Below are 17,534 nucleotides of genomic sequence, written 5' to 3'. Positions count from 1 at the left end.
CAGGGATCCCCGCTCCGCTCGGGGCCGCGCCGCCGTCCCGCGCTGCTCGGAGCCGGGCACGGCGCACCGGGAGCATCCCTGCCCCGCCCGGCCACCTGCTCCTCCCGCGGCCCCCGCCCGCCTCCCGCCGACATTTCCAGGGGAGGGGCGGGAAGGAGGCCGGGGCAGAGGGATGGCGGTGCCGCAGGGTACGGCGGGCGGGGGAGGCTGGGTGCCGCCCGGGGCTCCGCGGCCGCTGCCCGCCGGGGTTCCCCGGCCCCGGTCCTGCCCGGCCCGGGGGGGCAGCCGAGAAAGGGGGCAGAGGGAGGGAGGGAGGAATGGGAAAGCAACTCCTGATCTTAGGGCAACGACTCGCTTGTTCACCCTCACCTTCCGCCGGCTCCTCGGATCGAAATAACAACAACAGTAATAATATGAATAAAAATTACACCACCTCTGCTCGCGCGAAGCAGACCAACGTTACAGGCACGGGAAGGTCAAGAGGAAAGACAGGAGGAGCGCTGCCTCGCCTGCGATCTGGCGGCTGTCACACCGCCAGCCCGTGCCCCCGGCTTCCCCGGGGGCGGCCCAAATCCCTCCCCTGCCGGGCTGGGCAGCATCGCCCGGAGCGGCGGATGCCCCGCGGCACCCCCAGCACAAACCGGGGGGCGGCGGAGATGGCGGGGCGCGGGTAGAGCCTCTCACCACCCCTTTGTGCATCGCGGGCAGGACACACACGCACACACACAGAAATACACACGCTCACTCCACCTTGCAACGTCGGCGCCGAAGCCGCTCGTTGTTACACACACACAGGCACGCTTACACACAGCCTGTCCCCCGGTGAATACATTTTCTGTTGCACTGTCCCGCCATCCATCCATCCATCCATCCATCCATCCATCCATCCATCCATCCATCCATCCATCCATCCATCCATCTTCCCTCTGGTCTCCCTCCTTCCTTTTCCTCTTTCTCCCCCCTCCACATCCCTCCCTTTGGTCGGTGTGGTTTCCCCCCCTCCACACACACACCCTTTGCATCACTATAAAGCAGACATTTTGGTGCCGTTTATCGCGGTTCAGGCTGAAATAAGCGCGGAGCTCCTTACCCACCCCCGCCCGGCTGCGTGCAGTTGGCGCTGAGCGATCCCGGGAAGGGCTGGTGCGGCTCGTCCCCTAGCGCAGCTGGTTCGCTGCCATCCGCCCAACTTCAGCACCCAGCCGGCGGGGAGAGGGAGGGAGGCGGCGGCAGGCGGGCGGGCAGGCAGGCAGGCAGGCAGGGAGGGAGGGAAGGAGGGGGGCAGAGAGAGAGAGGGAGGGAGGGAGGGAGGGCGGCGGAGAGGAAGGGAGGGAGGGCGGGAGGGTGCGAGGAGCGGCGCGGAGCCGGGAGCCCCCGCACATGCGCCGTGCCAGCGCCGGCGGAGCCCGGCGGCGGCGGGAGTTCCCCGCTCGGGCCCGGCGGGGGAGTCACGGCCCGCCCCGGCCCGGCAGCGCCGCTCGCCCGCCCCGGGCTGCTCGGCCGGGCAGCACCGCAGCTCGCAGGGACGGTCCCCCGGCAGCCAGGGGCGGGGAGCTCGGCGGGCGGAGGGGCCGGAGCGGCGGCATCCCCGCTGGTGGGCTGTGACGGCGGGAGCGACACGCCGCCGCGCTGAGGAGTGAAGCGCTAGAGGTGCTGGGCTGCGGTTTTGCTTTTACTTTGGTGCCCACATCGGTATGTCCGAACAGATTAAAAAAAAAAAAAAAAAAAAAAAAAAAATCAGAACGCCCATAAACCGCTACTATCCCGCGCTTCATTCTCCTCTGAAGCCAAGGGAGAGGCGGGGATTTAGTGGCCGAGTCATTTTTTGATGTTCGACGCCCGAAATACAATTTCTGAGTAAAGAACCAGAGTGGATCTGCATGGATCTGTCGGTGTCAAACATGAGAATCAAGACCAGGATGCTCGATGCTCTGAAAATGTGACTGTGAATCCTGAATCCTGCCAGGTCTCGCCAGTTATTTTGTCCCATCTCCATACTCCAGTTTCCAAATTTTGGCTCACTACAGAACGTTGTTTACGTTTCCCTCTACACCTTAGAAATCTGAAGCCTGATACTCCAGATTAACAGCACTGGAAAAATACATATTTGACATCTGGATCCTGCCAAATCATGCTACAAATCCAGAAATGTTAATATCTAAGGAGAAGACGCACTGCATTTCCCACTTCACTAAAACAGTCTGGCAAGATGGTATGAAAAGGCACGAGGCTGCATTAAGGTGGTTCTGTGGCTTGCCATTAATATGTTTCAATTCTCTTTGCAAAAGCAGCCAACACACCTTTGTATCCTGTCTAGAGCCCGAAGTGGAGTGCTACAAAAACTGAAGACAAAATCACACATATATTAGGCTGAAATGAAAAGGATTGAAACCAGTCCAAAAGGGCTAGCTTGCATGAGAGCTGTAAGAGCACATCAAAACCAGCTCGGCTCTCAGGAATCTGTATTCAAAGCTCAACTAATTTAAAACACGACAGTAGCAGGCATGGTTGTCTGGCTTACTTTTTGTCTTCTGGGATACTAACTTCAAATTCTGAATCTCACAAGGACTAAAGTCAGTGTTAATCTCCCTGAAAGTCTCTCCCCATAAAACCATGGCTTCTCTTTTCTTCTGATCTTGATCCTTGTCAAGAAAAAGTCCTTGAACTGGAAGCCTGATTACCAAAGGTTATTGGCATGGCAATTTGGTAGTCCTTATGGAAATCTAAGTTATATTCCCTATCTCTAGAAACAGTGCTCAAAAGACTATTGCAAAGGATTAAATGTATCTCTGAAGCATTAAGTGTTTTTATTAGTTAATTGCAATGCTTTAAATATTTCTTGAGTATCTTACCACAGCTTTAAAGAGCACTAGTGCTATTCTTAGACCTCAATTGGGAAAAACCTCCATATTTAGGAAATAATCTCAAGACTTGTTTGACTTTAAACTCAAAAGTTGAAGCTTAAATACTTCACAGTAAAGACTGTGAACCTGCTTAATCTTAGGAAGACAGCCCTACTCTGACAAAAACTATGAAACCATTTAAAGCAGCTACAGATTTCGTAGCTGCATAGAGACGTTCAGCTTAAAAGGGCGACAGTAGTGGGAGACTGAGTAACGGGCAGGATTGAAGGAAAATAATTTTATCCATGTATCAGAAAAATACTGAATTCTACAAGTTTGAAGATGCTATGCTTAAAGTGTTTAAATTAATAAACGCTTTTTATTACTCTCTTAATGTTTCCCACAGCACTGAACAAGCCCAGTCATTCCTATTTACCGTAGTTTCTTGCACTGAAGCCATTCCTTGTTGTTGCTTGAACTCCTGTTTATAAACCCACTTCCTTTCAATAGCTGTTCAGCTGCTCTGTTCTGGCCACTGCCTAATCCTTGTGCCTATTTTAGAGCCCTGCAATTGCTCTCAATGACTTTTCCTTCCAGGCCTTTCTATCCTCTTTCCCTGGTTTATGGGTTTTGTTCCATGCTTCTTTGCATTTCTTAATCCAAATGGTTTCCTTATTACCATTTTCTCCTTTTTTTTTATTTTTTTTTAATTAATTAAAACCTATTTGTACTGTTTTTCCAAAGAATTGTCACTGTCTTTTGAAAGAAGGGAAATGGATGGAGAAATTTTTTTATAAAAGAACTTGTGAAAACCTGTAACATTTACTTGAGGAGGTGTTCTGGAAAAAAGAGTCCAAATAAATCTAATAAAATCATTTTACTTCAACATTGTAAGGTTAAATATCTGTAGAATTCCTATTGAATTTAATGGGTGTGAAGCTAGGTTCCTTATTTTCCAGTATTAAATCTACATTATTTTTCGTTGACTATATAATTTCAGGCAACTTCATATTCTACCTGTAGAAATCCAGTCATTTAAAATTTGTCATGTTCATAATCTCTTCAAGGTTAGAGTCAGCTAATAGTATTCCCTGCATATTTTAAACATAAAGAAAATCAAAGGCTGAAGTTAAAACAACTCAATAGTTGAATACCTAATATTGATCATAAAGTCATGATCTTCTCTTGTGGCCCCAGCATGACTTCAGTATGATACAAAATAAAATATTTGAACTGTGTTTGAAACACAGATCATATACTTTTTTTTTCCTTTTTTTTTTTCTTTTTTTTTTTTTTCCTGTAAGCAGCAGTACTGTAGCAGCTTGAATACACTTGTGTTTGTACTATCAGCTGGGAAATAGGTAAGAAAAATGTCCTGCAGTTACAGAGATGTATTTATGTATTTATGGTCTACTTCATGCAAAAAAGGTGACTCCTGAATCCTTCTTATCTATGTCTCTGAAATACTGTAGTTCTTTTTCAGCCGTGGGGTTTTTTTGTAACTATCAGGCTGTCTGAAGCTACTTGACACTATTAAGATGCATTTAAAGAATTAAATAGACCTTTCTGTACTGCTATACATAAAACCATGAAAATGAAAAAAAAAAAAAAGAAAATAATAACTACCAACCCCCACATCTTGCTTGTCCCAAAGCAACTGAGTTGAAGAAATTATCATCTTCAGTTGGCTCTTTGGATGGAAAGCTTGCCTGTAAATGTGATTAGAGCTACAGCATCTCAGTGGTAGGGAGATTTTTATTTTCCTCAGTAGCAGCAAATTGAGCACAGAATCTGTCTCTGAGAGTCCACTTTCAGATTTCCCCGAGCGACATTTATAATTTGGCTTGTTTGTATGCAGAAACAAAGGCTTCAGAAGTCCCTTTATTAAAGAACTGCTCTTTACAGATGGCAGTGCTCTTGTAGCTTACTCAGAGCAAGACCCAGGGATAATGGCATCTTGTTTTGCAGCTGTTTCTGTAAACTCTGGCTGAGCAGTCAGTGTTTCAAAGGCTGGTGTTATGTGCCAAAAGCCACCAAAATCCGAAGTCTGTTGACTCAGAAGAAAAATGTCACTGCTACTAAACCAAACTGAACTATATCTCTAATGCTTGAGATGGCTTCATATGGGCTTGAGCTGCCCTGGTGATCTCTTGATCACAGCTCAGTAGTGAAGTGGTATCATTTTACCATTTCACCAAATATATGCACGATTCCTAGAGCTAAATGTATTCCATTCCTCTTCTTTAGCAGCCAGAGTGAATAGATTCCATAATGTTCCATTGCACAGAGGCAGGAGATGGAGATTTGCTTCAATAACTGGGTGATCTTTGCACTCGGCAGCAAAACATTTCTGGTTTTTAAGTGGCACAGAACAGAAAGGACCAATAGTAAAATTTAAGATTAGGAGTCAGAAACTTCACTTGTATCTCTCAAGAAATGACATTTAGCATGAAGTTATTTGGAACATGTCTGTTTCTAGTGATTAATAATCCCAAGGCTATGAATCTTGACAAATCCACAATAAATTATCAAGATTAAGGTTAAACAACGACATGCTAGTTTTTACTTAGCTTGCTGATCCAAAAAATCTTTAATATTTCTTTTTAATTTTGACATCCACATTATCATCCCTACCCTTAAAAGTCATGGGATTATTGTAATGTGATGTCCCTGAAACTTTTTTATCAATAAATAATTACTTTAAAAAATTGATCCTGAGTCAAGAAATCCTTTAAGCACATGATTGTTCTCAGAAAATGAGAATTATACAGAGATTTAGTGATAATTCCGTACTTAAGAAGGTTTGTAAAAAAAGCACATTGATTGCTCTCTCAAGTAGAATTTAGTAATTTTCATTGTGTTTTATTTAGTTTATAATGTCATATATTTTTGTGAAGGTAAAATGAATTTGCAAAGACTTGTGCTTTATATATTGTTTTTACTTAATTGGTCTATTATGTATTTCCATTAAAATCTTAGTTAAGCTGAAGCTAAAGGTCAGAGTGTAACTAGCAGTAGTTAAAAAGTCCCAAATCTCCTCCACCTCATAGCTCAAGAGTGCATATAGGAGCTTATACTGCTGAAATTCAGTATGGTATGGTTCAACTTAAAACCTCTGAGCATTTGAAACCACAGAGTATTGGTGAATACAAGACACCTCTTAAAAGAGACAAATATTTCTGGTGAAGGATTGTAACTAAATATAGAACAAGGTAGATGTGTTGCAATAAAATTGGTCATCTTATTTGTGAGCTTGGGTGGTATCTGTTCTCTATTATAAGTACAGGCAATGCATTCAGTGTAATGTGAAGAAATTAATTTTATGTCTACTAATCAAATGAGCCCATTTCTTTTACTTTTTAATTTTGAAATGTATTTGATTCCTCTTCCAAAGCTGGTAGCAGCAGCAAGACTTGGGATTGGGAGCAGATATAGGTGACCACCTGGAGTTTCTGAGAGTATTAAGAACTCTTTTTTCAAGGAGAAAAACCATGATATACCATAGCAACAATTTATGTTATGGAAATAAAGGGTCATGGTATATCTTTAAAAGTTATTTAACATGAAGCTTTTGAAATTCGTGTGGTTTTAATCCCATATATTTCTGCCTATGCTATGCAGCTGGCGGCACAGCGGTGAGGTTCTGATCCGTGGCTGAGACTTTCCTCAGCACCCTGTAAGACAGGTTTTACAGCTCCCAGCCTCAGAAGATTTATTACACACTCAGAGGAGCAGAGTGAGCTGCTTCCTGTGCTATGGATGGTGTATCACTCTGTCAGTCATCCCCACTAGGTTTGACAGGAGATTTTTAACTCAGCCCAGAGCCAATCGGCATCAGAGAGATTTTCCCACCTGGCTCAGGTGCCAGTCACAGGTTGGTGCCAAGAGTTTTTGTGTTCCCATCATCTCCAGACACATGAGGTAGCCTTGGTTCCAGGCAGCTGGGAAGTCTCCTGCGCTTATCATCTGCAGCTGCACCCCTTAGCGCTGCAACCGGGAGTCAGCTTTGGTCCTTCTGCTGCCAACCTTGTCTTCAGCAGTAAATGCCAGATCCCATTGCAAAGGCATTTCTCTGTTCTTGATTCGCTCTTTGTCAGTGCACATCAAAGAATCCTGCCAAATTCATATGGGGTTTAATGGCTGGGAATCAGCATTTGAGAGTAATTTGAAAAGTTTCCTTTCTGCAAACTAGACACCTTCTTCCTCTTTCCTTGGATCAGCGCCACCACCTCTGATTGCTCTGAGTCATGTTGGGTCCCACCGTCCTCCCAGCGGTGGTAGGAAGACCCTGGGAGACGAGCTTACATGAATGAATCTCTCCTCGTGCTTCCCTGTGTGTCACAGCGCAGCTGTCCTCTCCCTTCCAGCATCGGCTCATCTGGCTTTGGGGTCAGGGAGGAATCCAGGTGAAGTCTCCTCTGGCTGCCCTTCCTCTCGGTCACCAAGAGATGGAGGCAGAGCTCTCCCTCTCCGGGGCCTGGCCACTGCGCTCCGCCTTGGGCGCTTAGAGCCCTTCACGTGGGGGCAAATAATTTAATGATATGGTTCAACACAGCGGATTACTTCAAAAATTCCTCTTTAGAGGATGTCCGATCTTTCTAATGGTGTTTTTATTTGCACACAACTATGTAGACACGGCTCTCTGGTTAGTTCTTGCTTTTTCCTCTTTGTGCTGGATAAGGTGAAAACTTTTTTGAAGGAACATGGTAGTCACAGAGAGTCCACACAGGGTGGCTTAGGTCAGTAATGTTAGCAGATGTAGCCAAGAGAACAGGCAAATATCATTAAATTGTCCTTGTGGAAGTTGCCTCATGTAATCGGTAACATATCCTTTCGGGGTATCCCCTCTTCAAGCCAATAATAAATGGAAACATGAACTTAATCCTCTGTCTTGTAAACACTTATACAAATACTTTCAGATAATGCAGTGTGTTTTAAGAACTTGTCAATAAAGGCTGACAAAAGTGATTGGAGCATTTTTATGAAACCAGAACAAATGGCCTCAAAATGTACTGCAAGACCTTATTTAGTCTGACCGCCCCAAGAAAATTTGAAACTCTTCTTGTGTCATTTTCTTAACTAATTGCTTTTGGCTGTCTCTGATCACTTGTCTGAGTATTTGAAAAGCAGTTTCATTTCAAAATTTGTATGTGATGCAAGAACAATGAATTGGCTACTGCCCTCGCCCAGACAACTTTGAATTTGCACAACAATTTTGAATTTGCGTAACATTTTCTATTTGAAAAGAACCTTCTAATAAAAGTTATGAAAGTGAACTACATCAGTCCTTAAAAATCAGTTTCTTAATTGACCTTAAGATACAGCCTACAGGTCAGTTAGCCAACAACAGACTTTGTAGATGGGCATGGATTTGGCCTGGTGAGAGGTCACAGGTAGAGCAGAAATATGTTTTCTACCTACTGGAGCAAGAATTGTTTCAGTAAATTTAATCCCCCTCACAGAAGGGAAATGTCATGTGCAAGTACTGTGGCTTTCATTGCAGCTATCAGCCAAAAATTTTGGACCTGTAATTTTTGTTCCTCCTCACCCACTTTTTTCTTCTTTTTGCTTTGACTGAGAATAACTGGTAGTAAAACCAATGCAAAGCAGCTTTTGTCAAATCCCCACTAAAATAACTTTTTTTTTCTTCCTTCCAGTTTAAGTCCTCAGCAGGATACTGGAAGCTTTGTGGTAATTTCCTGACTTCTGAAATACTCTGCTGAAAATCAAGAGACAGTGTCCATGATGGATTTTCTTTCATGATAAATTTACTGTTTAGTTTGCAAAGAAATGTCCTTATCCAAAGGGTGAGAGTTCAGGACATTTTTTACCTCAACATCCTTCTCACAGAACAATAGAATAGTGCTCACCTGCAAGTGACATATGCAGCTGATCAGAGAATGGTGTTTCTCAAACTTGTCTATTAAAGACCATTTAATTTTTTTTGAAACACCCAATGCCCCTGCAGTTTTGATGCACTCAGCCCAAAATTAGCATAAATTCTGAATGCTTTCATATAACTTGCTTTTCCCAATTTAGTTTCTTCTCTCAATTGCAGGTGTTAGGGTATGTATGATGCATTCCATTTCTTCTTTTCCCAGAGTGACATTTTGTGGCGATCCCAAGCTGATAAGCAGTGACTTATACCAAGCTTTTGTTGCCCGGCATCACTGATGTGAACTGCATCAGGTTTGGACCAACAGCATCCCTAATGCTTTTGGAAATTTGCAGGTGAAAAATAGCTAATGGGTGTAAATCCAGTGATTTGTAAAGAATTAATTGGAAAATATGATGGTTTTATGCAAAGTGGCATTTTTATGGCTCCATTTGGACTTGTTTGGCTTTTTGTTTTTGTTATTACTCTAGCAATCTTAGGGACCTCTGACTTTATGACTCTGGAAGAGAGGAAACTGCACTCTCACTAACAAGAACAGGAAGTGGTCCTTTGCTTCAGCTATGTATCATTTTTAATGATGCGAAGTCCTGAAGGCTTCATTCTTAATTTTTAAACTAATATTTTACATCCTAAACTTATGGTTCATTTAGGGGGCAAAGAAAGTTGTTTGACTTACTGACAGAACTGAAAGCATTTATATTTGAATATATCAGAATTACAACATCAGTCCATTGCAAATTCATCACCCAAATTTGTCATTGTGTTTCAATGAACTGAGCAGCTGACTGGAAGCCAACGGGCTTTGTGAGGTTACTCTCATATATGCTTATTTCTCATGTGTGGTTGTTATGTATCTGTCAAAACTCCCTTCCCTATGTAGAACTCTGGATTAGTCTTTATTTGTTTAAAGACTTTTAGGTCTTTATTTATTTAAAAATGATAAAGCAATTCTGAAGTTAAAGCCAGACAGCCTGATCACCTCATTATTTCATTTTTAGCCTCCCTCCCTCAAAAATTTCCTGTATTTATTTTCTTCTTCTGTCACCCTTGTTTTGAATTCACATGTCATTTCTCTTAAGCAAGACTCCATCTTTATTTTCTAACACATATGCCTACAGCACTTCAAAAAAGAGAAAGAGCTTGCTATTGTGTCTGTTGTTTAATATTGTGCAGTTTGATGAACCTAATCTATAAACATGACCCAATAACATTGCAAGGAGAAATGTGGACTCATGCTCTTTTTTTTTTTTTTCAGGAAAAATCACTGCAAGCTCCTAAAATGAAATCGGCAACAACCTTCTCTGCCTTTTGAAATTGTAGAATCTAATCTAAGGCATATTACTGTAAATCTTTAGAAACTGTTTAATTTAACACAATCCAGAATGATAGTGTGGTAAATTAGGTTTCATTATGTCTTCTACAATAAAAGATAATTGATAAACTCTGGGATCAAAATCTGCTCACCAAGATTATTCTTCTTCCCCACAATGAAACCAACATCTTTTCAACTCTAGTTTGTCTCAAAACTAAGAAGGTAGAACTATAAGCATGCAAGTATAAAAGTCAAGCTTTTTAAGATCAATCCTTTGTTTGGTAAATATCTCTGAAGTCTAATAATTCGAAAAATTACATATGGCTGATGTTGCCCAATAAAATTTGTTGGGCAACAGACTTCAGACACAAGAAACAAGAGAAAAAAGAGTCTTTTTGAGAATTTTTTTTTTTTTTTGGAGAGCAAATTTTGTCGCAGCCCAGAAGGCAACAGACCAGAACCTGAACAGCAAACTATGCCTGAAAAGTGGATGTATAAAACTCGCACCCTCTAATCAAAAAGGACTGTTCCCAAGATATAATCAGAGCTATAGTGGAGGGAAAGCATCTGGAAACGTAGTTGAGCTAAAGAATACTACAAAGAATTCCTAACCACCACTTCATGAATCAAATCAAAGGACATACAATGAAATAACATCAAAGCACCTTGAGCTCTAGGCCTTTTTTTATACTGACCAACTGTTATTTAGGAGATCCAGGTATTTCTCATGGCTGATGTGTACCTGTCAAAAGCAGGTAGATAAAGTAGCCAACATTAAAAATAATCATATTTCAGAAATTATTCATTATTTTGTCTCAACAACTTGAGACACCCCAAAGCCTCTCATTTTTAGAGAGAGGACAGGAAGAAGCATGGCTTACTCTTGACTTTCTGTAGTGCTGACCTTCTAGAAGCATCTTAAATTGGTTCCTCTAAATCACTTACTTTTTTATAAAAATCATGATCATAGCTTGATCTCAATTAAAAGACTATAAATTAAAAAAAAATCACCAAATTCAATAGAATTAATTGAACAGTGGTGCTATTTTGATTTAGATCAAGAGGAAGTTCACAGGACATTTAGGTCCCGTAGCTGGTAATATGGAAACATTTATTTTCCATATAAATCCCTAATGGATAAGAACATAACCCAAGAAAGGGGCCTTTGGTAAACAACCTCAACAAAACAAAACAAAATAGAACAACAAAAGCAACAATGAACTATAAAATCCTTTTTTTTTTTTTTTTCAGTTGAGGATTGATATTGCCAATAGGGAGCAAGAAGAGTAAGAAAGGAGTATAAGCAGTGCCTGTGTATTTTAAAAATGATTTCTGCTCTGTTTGTCACAGTGTTACATGCAGTAGCAACCTCTGAGAGACATACATAATCACTGGTTGTAGCCAGTGATTATATACCATATAATACAAATGGTACTACACATGCATGCACAGACACAATGCCTTTGGTGCTGCGGGCTTTCTGTGAAAACATTTTGATAAAAAAATTACTCAAGCAACTATCCAGGTCATTTTTTTAATAGCCCTTTATAAATTTAGGTCTTGGTTAAAGTTGTCCTTTCAGTTATACAAGCTCAGTCTGGGAGTCAATTGCTGAATTCAATTCGACTTCACAACCAAGTAGATGAAGATGTAGTGCAGTTACACAGGACTGAGCAAACTGCTTTTATAAGTCTGCTTCTGTGCCTGGGACTTGCTCACCTGTGCCTCCCAGACCTCATCTAATTTTCAATAAACCTCCCCTCCCCAGCTCTGACCAGACTTGGGAGCAATTTCTTCAACAGCATCTTTTAGAGGTTTTAAGATCATAACCTATTATGAAACTTAATGAAAGGAAAGGTGTCTGACTTTTCTGGTGGTGCTGACAACCAGACTATAATTTGTAAGAATCTCTGCTTCACTGTGTAATCTCTTTGTGCATACAGAAAATGGCAAGGAAGTAATTTGATTACCAAACTCTTAAGCCCTGGCCCCATCTGTCAATTTTCTGTGAGTCAAATCATAGAATCATGAGCTGGAAAGGACCTTAAAGATCATCTAGTTCCAAATCCCTCGCCATGGACAATGACACTTTTCACTAGATCAGGTTGTGTAGAGCCCCATGGAACCTGGCCTTGAACAACTCCAGCGATGGAGCAAGTATAAATGTAGGAGAATATAAAGCAATCCCGACTGTGAAACCAAAGGCTACTGTTTGTGATTTCTTTATAAAATATATATGTCTAAAGTGAATCTGGTATTTTATTCCTTACCCACTCAGAGCTCCCCTGGGTTCTCCGTAGAACTATTGTGTTGGAATTGGAAATTAAGTTTGCATTTCAAAGTATATAAAAAGGCATGGGTTGAGAACATCCAATTTAAGAGAATAACAACCTGATCAACACACAAGAAATACAATTGTAGGAGTGGGATAATTTTGCTGATGAGACAGGAAAAAGGGAGAGGGAAAAAGCTGAGAATCAAGTTCTGCTGATGGCAGAGAGTTAATATTTTTCTATAAAGGACTGCCACTGTTTACCCCCAGCCAGGAGCCAAGCCCCAGGCAGCCCCTCACTCAGTCCCCCACCGGCAGTATCAGGGAGACAATCAGGAGGCTAAAAGCTACCAAACTCATAGGTTGAAATAAAGACAGTTTAATTTTGAAAGCCAAAGCCACTCAGACAAGCAGAGCAAAACAAGGCACAAATTCCCTGCTTCCCATGGGCAGGCAGGTGTTCAGACATCCCCAGGAGAACAGGTCCACATCATGCACCATTGTGACTTGGCAAGACAAACGCCATCGCTCCAAAAGTCCCACCCTTCCTTCTTCTTCCCCCCACTTTATATTCTGAGGATAATGTAATACAGTATGGAACACCTCTTTGGTCAGTTGGGGTCACCTGTCCCCACTGTGTCTCCTTCTAACCTCCCAGGCACCCCCAACTTCCTCACCAGCATGTCAGTATGAAAAGCAGAAAAGGCCTTGGCTCTGTGTAAACCCTGCTCAGCTGTAATTGAAACATCTCCATAATTATCAACAGCCAAAGTCCAAATTATGCTGTGAAGAAAATTAACTCTATCCCGTCTGAAACCAGCACCAGGTGCAACCAGCCCAGACCATCAGGACTGGCAGCTGCGCACATCCATGCTTGTCTCATGGAGAAAGAGCTGTTATTGCTGAAGTCAGGGCATCCAGCAGTTACTAAGTAGCAGTGCAGGGATAAGTGTGGTCACAGAAACCAGGCAGAGCGCAGGGAAAGGTCTGTTTACATTCTCTCTAGGAACTATGTAGCACCCCTGCTTTCAGCCTAGCTAAGACAATTGCTATTTCAGTGTGTTCCGATGTTAGCCTAAATCCTATTTATATGTTCCAGCTCTTTCCATGTTTAGTGCAGCAGTAAGATGATCTGATTGGTAACACATCTTGGCCCGGAGTATGTCTTGGTCTCTGCATTGTCTTCTCCTTATTGTGGGATGCTATCCCTTGAACCCACAAAATTTCTGCAATCCTGCAAACCAAACTCTTTATGCAAGCATGATATCAATCAATGGATTCACAGGGGCATCAGAATCATGGAATTAACACAGTGTTAATAAACAGCAGCAGAAAATTTGGACCTAAGGTTGTGTAAATCCAAATCTTAGGATGGATGGCTTGAAATATAGCTGACAAAATTTTCATCTGCATTGATATTGGTGGCCCCCAAAATGAACCGATGCTGCGGAGTTTCCCTCTCCTATGGATCACTGATTATCTTTTGTAATTTACTAAATAAATATAAACATTATCACTGTGCATTTTAGTGAATAACTCAAATTATTAAAAGATGCCCTTTACATTTATATTTTTCACTTGATACTTACTGTTACATCCACATTGGTAGACTTCCCATCTTGATCCCCGTGTTCATTACTGAAAGTTTACAGTGAGTGATAAACCAGGTCTGGGATCTGACAATCTGTTTCAGAGAATAGTATGTCAATAAACTAGACGCCTTTCTGGTTCAATTGTAAAGCTCATTTATGTAAGTTTTTCTTTCAGACAGTAAATAATCATGTCTGCTGTTTTTTTCCTTCATTTTTATAATATACATTTCTCTTTTTTGTTTATCACAACATCCCTCCTACGCAGCATTCACGTAACTTTTCTCTGTGGGGGAGGAACAGAGAGGAAATTTCCCATTACAGGCATTAGTCTTTGTTTAGTCTTAATTGGGGAAAGTGCTCAGATGCTGTGATGATTGGCACAGTATGAATAGGAAAGGACAACAGAGTAATTCTGTTTCTTGTGCCACTCTCTTACTCCCACAGAAGTCCATAGGATCTAACTGAGGGCAAAATTTGTCTTACAGTTCCTAAAATTAACTTGGATCCCCCTCCTTCTAGACTTCATTGGAGTAGGACTGTGACCTTGATCCTATGAAGGTAGGATATGTTGAAAGGAAATGAGTGTTGTTTCCATCTTAAAAACATTAAGATTCTTAACCAAGATTGAGGAGATAACACTGCCCACATAAAGAACAATAAGAGTGCTGAGTCCATTAAGCAACATTTACACATTATTTTAATCCCATTGTTAATTCACAGTAGATTTGCTTCTAAAATCCTGAGCTCTCTCTCACATGTTGTGTTTGTAAAAAAGGGAAATAAGATGGTTTAAAAGACTTGTGTAAAGGAAAATAAATCACTCCAGGAATACCAGGTATACTTTGAGTGCATATTTTGCTAGAATTTTGCCCCACTAACTGTAAAGAAAAATACTAGATTCAATGTTTTCTGCTTTCAGTTTGGGTTTTATATCTTCATTCTCCTTCTGTATATGGAGAAAAAAAATGCAAGTTGTTCTCTAACATCCATGTGTTGAGCTATAAGATCTCTGCCAGTTTTATGATAAAAAAATTGTAAAAACAATCTTTGTAACTATATAAAACACCTTGGACAGCCTAAATCAAAATGTTTTATAACCTATTTAGATTTGGTGTTAACGTCAGATTTGCCATCTGCACCTTAGTCTTCTTGGACCATGAAATGAATACAAGAGTCCATTCAGTTTTTCTAATAGCAATGTTCTCACACTTTTTGCTGCAAGGCAATTGCCTTCTAATAGTTGCATCTGCAAGCACCAAGTGCCTCCTCCAGAGCCTTAAACTCTTTAAACCCCTGAAGTAATTTGAGGGAGTAAGGAGAGAAACTAGGAAATAAGCAGGGTTCAGTTTTTTGGTATTAGAGCTGATTTCTCCTACACATTAAGTAGTGGATGCTGTATTTGATGTAGTCCTTGCAGTTCTCTGCAGTCCTTGTAGTGGTTGTTTGAGCTATTAAATAGCTCAAGCTTTTACACTATGAATTAACAAACAGTGAGGTGGGAGAAACATGCGCTCCCTATTAAAGCTTTGTCCCTGAAAGAGCCCCAGTACCTTCAGAAATCAAGCCAAAAAGCAGACTGAAAAAAATGAGTGAAAGCAGCCGGGATTTAAAAAGCAAATGCTACATCAAAGGGACAGGAAGGAACTGCTATAACACTGCTGTGATTGCAACTGGGCACAGTCCCAGGAGGTTGGGGAACAAGCACCTCCAATAAACAGAGCTGTTTCTGTACCAAGTACTTACAAAGCCCTGGAAAAATATGGAAATATGCTAAGTAAAAGGTGATGAGCATGCTCGTATCTCACCTTCACAAGCATTTACTCAATCATCAGCAGATACAAAGCTCAATAAGGACACATCTTGTTACCAGCATATGAAGTTGCTGTGAACCCCAGTAAAAAGGATGCCCTCATGAAATCATTCTCTGAGAGCTAACCAGACAAAGGCATTCAGATATGCCAAAAGGCTCTGTATAAGAGCTCAAGGCTTTGAAATGGATTAGGGAAGAAAAAACAAACAAAAAAAAAACCAAAAAACCAAGGCTTTTTGGCCCATTATTTGCCAACTGAGTGAAATGACAAACCCAAGGGTAGTTACATTGACCATACAACACCAAGGCAAATTACTAATTAGCTATTCATTCATTACCGAGTACTTCAAGAAAAGGAGAGTATTTAATTCTGAGAATCACCATCCAGTCCTGCCTTGCACCCTGATGATCACAATGCAAATAACCACTGTGACTTGGCATAAGTTACTTGTCCCACTGTAAGCGTTCCCAAACCTCAGTCTGAGAAGCAGAAGCACAGGAAGAAGTGCCTGCATTTCTCTTTTACTGAATAGGTACATGTCTTGGGATGTAGACCACTCCTAAAAAGCAAGGAAAGAGTCTGATGGCTCCTTATTTGCCATTTATATAGCTGCCCAGTTGGACCCACAGGCAGCCCTCTCTGGATTCATGATGTGCACGCTGAAGACATGATCCTGCAAACAGATATGCATGTGTTTGCTTTTAGGCAAATAGGCTATTTCATTGGTAAATTTTACATACATCAGTGGGTGGTCTGTGGCAGTAAACTTTAAAATATACAGAAGAGGAACAAAGCACAGGATTTCTGAGAAATAAAACACAACAAATCTCAGAGGGTCACAATGAGCAGCACAGGGTTCTAGTTGGAGGCTTGTCACTAGTGATGTTCCCCAAGATTCAGTGCACAATTGCTTAACTTATTCATCAGTGGCTTGAACAAAGGGAGAGATGCCTCCTTGGAGAGTTTGCTGATGACACAAAGCTGGGAGGAGTGGCTGACAGCCCAGAGGACTGTGCTGTGCTTCAGAAGGGTCTTGACAGGCTGGAAAGAGGAGCAAAGAACTGTCTGAAGTTCAGCAAAGGCAAATGCAGGGTCCTTCCCTGAGGAAGAATAACCTCAGGCACCAGGACATGTTGGAGGCTGACCTGCAGGGAAACAGCTCTGCAGAGAAGGACATGGGGGTCCTGGTGGACAAGTTGTCCATGAACCAGCAGTGGGTCCTGGTGGCCAAGAAGGCCAATGGCACCCAATCCTGGGGTGCTTTGGGAAGAGCACTGCCAGCATATTGAGGGGGGTGATCCTGTTCCTCTGCTCAGCCCTGGTGAGGCCACATCTGGAGAGCTGCGTCCAGTTCTGGGTTCCTCAGCACCAGGGAGACATGGAGCCCTTGGAGCAGGTCCAGCAGAGGGCAGTGAAGATGATTAAGGGGCTGAGGTACCTCTCTTACAAGGAAAGGCTGAGGGAGCCTGACCTGTTCAGCCTGGGGAAAATTGAAAGAAAATTCACCAATGTCTATAAATATCTGAAAGAATAGTATCAAGAGGATGTTTCCAGGCTCTTCTCAGTGGTGGCAAGCAAAAGGATGAGAGGAAGCAGACAGAAGCAGGTGCACAGGAAGTTCCACCTGAATAGGAGGAAGAACTTCTTTACTGTGTGGGTGACTGAGCACTGCAGCAGGTTGTCCAGAGAGTGTGAGGAGTCTTCGTCATTGGAGATTTTCAGAAGCCATCTGGACACAATCCTGTGCCATGTGTGCTAGGGTGATCCTGCTTGAGTAGGGAGGCTGGACCAGATGACCCACTGTAGTC

At 42.1% G+C, this 17,534-nt stretch overlaps 1 protein-coding gene across 4 annotated transcripts in view; it reads right to left on the bottom strand.

Annotated features, from left to right (window-relative positions):
• RGS17 (regulator of G protein signaling 17) overlaps positions 1-1,235 on the bottom strand; it is a 72,785-nt gene extending 71,550 nt beyond the window's left edge. For 2 of the 4 annotated variants that reach the window (XM_040060613.2, XM_040060617.2), the window contains exon 1: positions 1,095-1,235. The gene's annotated coding sequence lies outside the window, so the exon portion shown is untranslated. Of the gene's footprint in view, positions 1-1,013 lie in introns of all 4 variants that reach the window. The other 2 variants (XM_040060612.2, XM_040060614.2) reach the window with 2 other exon arrangements.
• Between the last annotated feature and the right edge of the window lie 16,299 nt (positions 1,236-17,534).

The sequence above is a fragment of the Hirundo rustica genome, chromosome 3 (assembly GCF_015227805.2).
Source record: "Hirundo rustica isolate bHirRus1 chromosome 3, bHirRus1.pri.v3, whole genome shotgun sequence".
NCBI classification, from domain to species: Eukaryota; Metazoa; Chordata; class Aves; order Passeriformes; family Hirundinidae; genus Hirundo; species Hirundo rustica.
Note: the sequence above shows the minus strand (reverse complement) of the source record. Positions and strands in the feature narration are given on the sequence as shown.